The sequence below is a fragment of the Ctenocephalides felis genome, unplaced genomic scaffold, assembly GCF_003426905.1.
Source record: "Ctenocephalides felis isolate EL2017-DRISC unplaced genomic scaffold, ASM342690v1 CF-g0.4_SCAFFOLD_01170, whole genome shotgun sequence".
Classification (NCBI taxonomy): domain Eukaryota; kingdom Metazoa; phylum Arthropoda; class Insecta; order Siphonaptera; family Pulicidae; genus Ctenocephalides; species Ctenocephalides felis.
In genome coordinates this window covers 36001107-36008163 of record NW_020537324.1, presented here as the reverse complement: position 1 = coordinate 36008163, position 7057 = coordinate 36001107, and the positions used below count along the sequence as shown (strand labels likewise).

Here is a 7057-nt window from a genome sequence, read left to right as displayed (position 1 = left end):
TTGTATGTACTAGATAAATATTGAAACATCATGCAAATTGAACTGAAAATTTACTAAATATTTATTGTCAAATGTTATTGTCATTATAGTCTAAAATAAGCAAACTCAGTTTTTAGAACTAATACTATCCTTTTTGAAGTAAAACTTCTTTAGGCGCGACAAGGGTGTAAATCCGTACAAATGCAACGGAAGTCCGTTACGTCTGAACTGTTCGTCATTCGCTCTCGATGAGATCATTTCTATACGAGTCGATTGCGATTAGTCGTCGTGTATGGGAATAGCAATCTGTCGTTGTATCGATATCAACAAGGAAATTGGAATAGATAAATAAACATTTCAAAGTTACATCGTAGTACAAATCTTGATTTAATGAAAAATGCCTGAATCAGAAGAATATTTTACCCTGATCCTTGAAAACAAGTTATAAATTAAATTATAATAAAACAATAAATTCCATTCTAAACTGAAATTTTATACCATCAAAATTCAAACTATACTGACTTAATATCTATAAAGATATGATTCAAAAAGAGTGCGATAAAGTATAATTGTTTAAATGTTTCGATTATTTTAGTCGAAGCCCTACATTAAATTGCATTTAGAGTGAAAAGTAAGTTTTTATGCTCGATTTCAATAATTGATAACTTTGCTTTAAGTTAAATATGATTAGTTATTCAGATTAGTTCACCAACAAATGTTTTTCCTTAGAAAATTTAGCTGTCATAATGATGATTTTTATTGAAAAGGGTGCGTTGAGTACGGTTGTGACAAATTTTGTGGATACGGTTGTGACATGCATTTCTTATTATTTTCAGGTGTAGATTAAGCAGATCAAAAATTCTAACTTAGCGAACTTCTCATAACCAACTTTACTAACAGTAAGACAAAATTCTTAATAAAAAAGTAACATAAAATTCAATTAAGATAAAAAGATTTCGCAAAGAATTCTTAAGTTATAATTATCGCAAAAAAATCGAAAATGCAAATTTGTATATATCTTTACGTTTACCTTTAGAAAAAATTGATGTATGTGTGTGTGTGTTTGTGCATGTGTGTGTGTGTGCGGCGACAAATTTTCGTCGACAATTTCGCGAACACGGATTAACCGATTTTAACAATTAAAAAAGCATTCGATTCTTACTCATAAGAAGACGTGTTGATTAGTTTTTAGCAACGGCAGGTCTAGCCGTTTCGGAGATATGGGGCAAAAATGCCAAAAATCGTATTTCAGTTTTTGAGATAACGGAGCGAAATGAACAACTGGTAAAATTTTTGTAAAGGCAGGTCCAGCGTCTCCGGAGATGGAATGAAAAAAGTGAAAAATAATTTCATTTGGCGGTCAAAACTAGTGTTCAGTCATATATATACATCGTATTATCATATATTTTATAAAGATTATAATAATAAGTACAGAAATTTCTAAATTTCTCAAAAATCTAATTTTTTCTAAGTTTTGCAAAGTTTTTTTTAATAATTTAGTTTTCGAAACGGAAAGTTACAGCAATTTGCTTTAAGGCACGATGCCATGCACCGCTAGTTTCATTTAAATGTGTTCAGTTATATATTATTGCTATTAACGACAATAAAAGTCTTTGCAATTACAATTGTTTTTAACCCTTATTTTGTATAATTTGATTTTATGACTAAACCATCGTGCTTAAGGACAGTATTTCAGTATTTCCACTAGGACAAGTTTTCGAATGATCACTTAATTTAGTTTAATCCCAGCTAAATGGTAAATTAACAAGATTATAACTGATCAAAAAAGTGGCACAACCGCACCCAGTGTTTCCTACATATGTAGATTAAAATTTTTAATTTTGTTGTTTAACCTAATAATTAAACAGCATCGCATTAATTAAATGATGCAGCTAATATTAAAATTCATTTAGAATTAAAAATGAAATATTTGACTTTTTTAAAAATAAAAAAAACTTATTATTTCTTCCTGTACTATTTTAATATACACGTTAATGCTCGTATATCCCACCTGGTGCTTCTAATCAGGCGAGGGTGCATCTTAACATGTAGGGCGGCATGTGCGGCATGCGGAATTCCCGCAGCACAGATTAATTAATTACATTCGGATGCAGAGTGACTGCATGTCACTTCCGTATCCAACTACAAACCCGCACCAAGCCGAAACAGGATATGTGATAGGCGGATTTACAATCCAACGGTCTCACCGGTATTCTGGTAAACCAACATGCGGTGGTTCATAAATTTAAAATAATTCTTTAAATAAATTACACATATTTGTAAGTTCATAATTTCACAAATAAACATATATATTAATAGAAATAACTAGTGGAGCATGGAATCGTGCCTTAAGGCAAAATGCTGAAGCTTCCGAATGATACAAATCGCTCCGTTCTCTCAATAAATCAGATACCATTTTTAGCACTTTTTGCCCCGTACCTCCGAAACGACTTGACCTGTCTGTGAAAAAGCTAATCAGCACGTCTCCTTATCAATCGAATCGAATGTTTTTTAAATTATTCAAATCAGTTCACCTGTGTTCCTGAAGTTGTCGACGAAAATTTGTATCCGCACACACACATACCCGCATCCATTTTTTCTGAAATATGCCAAAATAATCAGAAACCTTTAAAATGCAAAGATATATAAAAAACTTTATTTTCGATTTTTGCGATTATTATCTACGGGAAGTTAAGAAGTTGATTTTGCCTTAAAATAGACCAATGTTATGGCAAGGCTATGTTATGTAGCAAATTTCATACAAAATCGTACTAAACACTGTTCATATACGTGAATGACATCCTGATTATGTTTGAGAGCATGGAAGAGCATCATCATCACCTGGAAATAGTGTTTGAGCGAATGCAAGAGCACTCATTTGTCATCAATATTGAAAAATGCGTCATGGGCAAGGATGGAGTAGATTTTCTGGTGTAGAAGGTTAGTGCAAATAGCTATTCTCGATCAACACACCGAGTGGACAAATTTTTAAACTTACCACAACCAACCACAGTTCTGGAATTGCGTAGGTTTCTCTGAATGATGAATTACTACAGGAAGTTAGTACCGAAGGCAGCAAGAAAACAATCACCGTTAAATAATTATCTACAGAGTTCAGTGAAGAAGGACAAAACTACAATTGTCTGGAACCCAGAATCTCTTCAATTCAGTTCTCTTTTAAGAACTTAAAGAAAGCACTTGCAAATGCAGCACTACTTCGATATCCAGATGCTTCAGCCAACATTTGCTTGATGACGGATGCCTCTGCAACAGCTATAGGTGTTACTCTGAAGCAGAAGAAAATGATGCCTCCAACAACAATAACTTCTGACCAAGGCACACAATTTGAGTCTGTTCTCTTCAAGTCCTTGGCTCAGGCAGTTGGAGCAAAGAAGGCACGTATAACAGCTTACCACCCTCAGGCTAATAGAATCGTGAAACGCTGGCATATGACATTGAAAGCTGCCCTGGTGTGTTCTACTGAACGGTGGATCAAGATACTACCTTACGTGCTACTTGGTCTACGATACTCACTTAAGGAAGACATAAAGGCATCAGCATCAGAAATGGTCTACGGAACTACGTTGAGACTTGTTTATAGCCATAGTATCATTGATTATAATTAATTTTCATGCAATATGTACTTTATTCCTACTATTATCAGCAACACAACAAGAGCCTCCGTGGCGCAATTGGCTGGCGCGTTCGGCTGTGAACCGAAATGTTGGTGGTTCGGGCCCACCCGGGGGCGTTAAATGAGGATTGTTTATACCGACAATTGTTCTAGAAATCTTCTTTATATCCATTAGTATCAATGATTATAATTTATTTTCATGCAATATGCACTTTACTCCTACAATTATCAGCAACATAAAAACAGCCTCCGTGGCGCAATTGGCTAGCGCGTTCCGCTGTTAACCGATAGGTTGGTGGTTCGAGCCCACCCGGGGGCGTTAGGAGAGTATTGTTTATACCCACAATTGTTCAATTTATACCTATTAGTGTCAATGATTATAATTAATTTTCGTGCAATATGTACTTCACTGCTACTTTTATCAGCAACACAAGAAGGGCCTGCGTGGCGCAATTGGCTGGCGCGTTCGGCTGTTAACCGAAGGGTTGGTGGTTCGAGCCCACCCGGAGGCGTTAAGTGAGTATTGTTTATACCCACAATTTTTCAATAAATCTTGTTTACACCCATTAGTATCGATGATTATAATTAATTTTCATGCAGTGCTTTACTCCTACTATTATCAGCAACACAACAAGAGCCTCCGTGGCGCTATTGGCTAGCGCGTTCGGCTGTTAACCGAAACGTTGGTGGTTCGAGCCTACCCGAGCGCGTTAGGTGACTATTTTTTATACCCACAATTGTTCAATAAATCTTGTTTATAGCCATTAGTATCAATAATTAGAATAAATTTTCATACTTTACTCCTACTATTATCAGCAAAACAGAAAGAGCGTCCGTGGCGCAATTGGCTAGCGCGTTCGGCTGTTAACCGAAAGGTTGGTTGTTCGGGACCACCCGGGGGCGTTAAATGAGTATTGTTTATACCCACAATTATTCAAGAAATCTTGTTTATATCCATTAGTATCACTGATTATAATCAATTTTCGTGCAATATGTACTTCACTCCTACTATTATCAGCAACACAAGAAGAGCCTCCGTGGCGCAATAGGCTAGCGCGTTCGGCTGTTAACCGAAAGGTTGGTGGTTCGAGCCCACCCGGGGGCGTTAAATGACTGTTTTTTATACCCACAATTGTTCGAGAAATCGTGTTTATACCCATTAGTATCAATGATTACAATTAATTTTCAAGCAATATGTACTTCACTCCTACTATCATCAGCAAAATAAAAAGAGAGCCTCCGTGGCGCAATTGGCTAGCGCGTTCGGCTGTTAACCGAAAGGTTGGTGGTTCGAGCCCATTCGGGGGCGTTAAGTGAGTATTGTTTATACCCACAATTTTTCAATAAATCTTGTTCATTTCCATTAGTATCAATGATTATATTAATTTCATGCAGTACTTTACTCCTACTATTATCAACAACGCAACAAGAGCCTCCGTGGCGCAATTGGCTAGCGCGTTCGGCTGTTAACCGAAAGGTTGGTGGTTCGAGCCCACCCGGGCGCGTTAAGTGAGTATTGTTTAAACCCACAATTTTTCAATAAATCTTGTTTATTCCCATTAGTATCAATGATTAAAATTAACTTTCATGCAGCACTTTACTCCTACTATTATCAGTAGCACAACAAGGGTTTCCGTGGCGCAATTGGCTAGCGCGTTCGGCTGTTAACCGAAAGGTTGGTGGTTCGAGCCCACCCGGGGGCGTTAAGTGAGTAGTTTTTATACCCACAATTGTTCAATAAATCTTGTTTATACCCATTAGTATTCATGATTATAATTAATTTTCACGCAGTACTTTACTCCTACTATTATCAGCAACACAACAAGAGCCTCCGTGGCGCAATTGGCTAGCGCGTTCGGCTGTTAACCGAAAGGTTGGTGGTTCGAGCCCACCCGGGGGCGTTAAGTGAGTAGTTTTTATACCCACAATTGTTCAATAAATCTTGTTTATACCCATTAGTATTCATGATTATAATTAATTTTCACGCAGTACTTTACTCCTACTATTATCAGCAACACAACAAGAGCCTCCGTGGCGCAATTGGCTAGCGCGTTCGGCTGTTAACCGAAAGGTTGGTGGTTCGAGCCCACCCGGGGGCGTTAAGTGGGTATTGTTTATACCCACAATTGTTCAATAAATCTTGTTTATACCCATTAGTATCAATGATTAAAATTAATTTTCATGCAGCACTTTACTCCTACTATTATCAGCAACACAAGAAGAGCCTCCGTGGCGCAATTGGCTAGCGCGTTCGGCTGTTAACCGAAAGGTTGGTGGTTCGAGCCCACCCGGGGGCGTTAAGTGACTGTTTTTTATACTATCATCAGCAAAATAAAAAGAGCCTCCGTGGCGCAATTGGCTAGCGCGTTCGGCTGTTAACCGAAAGGTTGGTGGTTCGAGCCCACTCGGGGGCGTTAAGTGAGTATTGTTTATACCCACAATTTTTCAATAAATCTTGTTCATTTCCATTAGTATCAATGATTATAATTAATTTTCATGCAGTACTTTACTCCTACTATTATCAGCAACGCAACAAGAGCCTCCGTGGCGCAATTGGCTAGCGCGTTCGGCTGTTAACCGAAAGGTTGGTGGTTCGAACCCACCCGGGGGCGTTAAGTGAGTAGTTTTTATACCCACAATTGTTCAATAAATCTTGTTTATACCCATTAGTATTCATGATTATAATTAATTTTCACGCAGTACTTTACTCCTACTATTATCAGCAACACAACAAGAGCCTCCGTGGCGCAATTGGCTAGCGCGTTCGGCTGTTAACCGAAAGGTTGGTGGTTCGAGCCCACCCGGGGGCGTTAAGTGGGTATTGTTTATACCCACAATTGTTCAATAAATTTTGTTTATACCCATTAGTAACAATGATTAAAATTAATTTTCATGCAGCACTTTACTCCTACTATTATCAGTAACACAAGAAGAGCCTCCGTGGCGCAATTGGCTAGCGCGTTCGGCTGTTAACCGAAAGGTTGGTGGTTCGAGCCCACCCGGGGGCGTTAAGTGACTGTTTTTTATACCCACAATTGTTCGAGAAATCGTGTTTATACCCATTAGTATCAATGATTACAATTAATTTTCATGCAATATGTACTTCACTCCTACTATCATCAGCAAAATAAAAAGAGCCTCCGTGGCGCAATTGGCTAGCGCGTTCGGCTGTTAACCGAAAGGTTGGTGGTTCGAGCCCACCCGGGGGCGTTGAGTGAGTAGTTTTTATACCCACAATTGTTCAATAAATCTTGTTTATACCCATTAGTATTCATGATTATAATTAATTTTCACGCTGTACTTTACTCGCACAATTTTATCTCTTTGACTGCTAGAATCTAACTGATTCGATCAAATTATAGAGTAGTATTAAAGATTTATTTTTTTCACATTTATGTAAAAATCACGTTTATCGGAGCCTCCGTGACGTAATTGGCTGTTAAC

The 7057-nt window shown here is 37.6% G+C and overlaps 13 non-coding genes across 13 annotated transcripts; all 13 read left to right on the top strand.

Moving 5' to 3' along the window:
* The first annotated feature begins 3656 nt into the window (after positions 1–3656).
* Trnah-gug lies at positions 3657–3730 on the top strand. Its single transcript has one exon. It is a non-coding gene; the product is annotated as a tRNA-His (tRNA).
* Positions 3731–4644: 914 nt separating this feature from the next.
* Positions 4645–4718, top strand: Trnan-guu. The gene has a single exon. It is a non-coding gene; the product is annotated as a tRNA-Asn (tRNA).
* Positions 4719–4848: 130 nt separating this feature from the next.
* Positions 4849–4922, top strand: Trnan-guu. Its single transcript has one exon. It is a non-coding gene; the product is annotated as a tRNA-Asn (tRNA).
* Positions 4923–5044: 122 nt separating this feature from the next.
* Trnan-guu lies at positions 5045–5118 on the top strand. Its single transcript has one exon. It is a non-coding gene; the product is annotated as a tRNA-Asn (tRNA).
* Positions 5119–5242: 124 nt separating this feature from the next.
* Trnan-guu lies at positions 5243–5316 on the top strand. The gene has a single exon. It is a non-coding gene; the product is annotated as a tRNA-Asn (tRNA).
* A 124-nt stretch (positions 5317–5440) lies between these two features.
* Trnan-guu lies at positions 5441–5514 on the top strand. Its single transcript has one exon. It is a non-coding gene; the product is annotated as a tRNA-Asn (tRNA).
* Positions 5515–5638: 124 nt separating this feature from the next.
* Positions 5639–5712, top strand: Trnan-guu. Its single transcript has one exon. It is a non-coding gene; the product is annotated as a tRNA-Asn (tRNA).
* Positions 5713–5836: 124 nt separating this feature from the next.
* On the top strand, positions 5837–5910 carry Trnan-guu. The gene has a single exon. It is a non-coding gene; the product is annotated as a tRNA-Asn (tRNA).
* Positions 5911–5953: 43 nt separating this feature from the next.
* Positions 5954–6027, top strand: Trnan-guu. The gene has a single exon. It is a non-coding gene; the product is annotated as a tRNA-Asn (tRNA).
* Positions 6028–6151: 124 nt separating this feature from the next.
* On the top strand, positions 6152–6225 carry Trnan-guu. The gene has a single exon. It is a non-coding gene; the product is annotated as a tRNA-Asn (tRNA).
* A 124-nt stretch (positions 6226–6349) lies between these two features.
* Positions 6350–6423, top strand: Trnan-guu. Its single transcript has one exon. It is a non-coding gene; the product is annotated as a tRNA-Asn (tRNA).
* A 124-nt stretch (positions 6424–6547) lies between these two features.
* Positions 6548–6621, top strand: Trnan-guu. Its single transcript has one exon. It is a non-coding gene; the product is annotated as a tRNA-Asn (tRNA).
* Positions 6622–6749: 128 nt separating this feature from the next.
* Trnan-guu lies at positions 6750–6823 on the top strand. The gene has a single exon. It is a non-coding gene; the product is annotated as a tRNA-Asn (tRNA).
* The last annotated feature ends 234 nt before the right edge of the window (positions 6824–7057 follow it).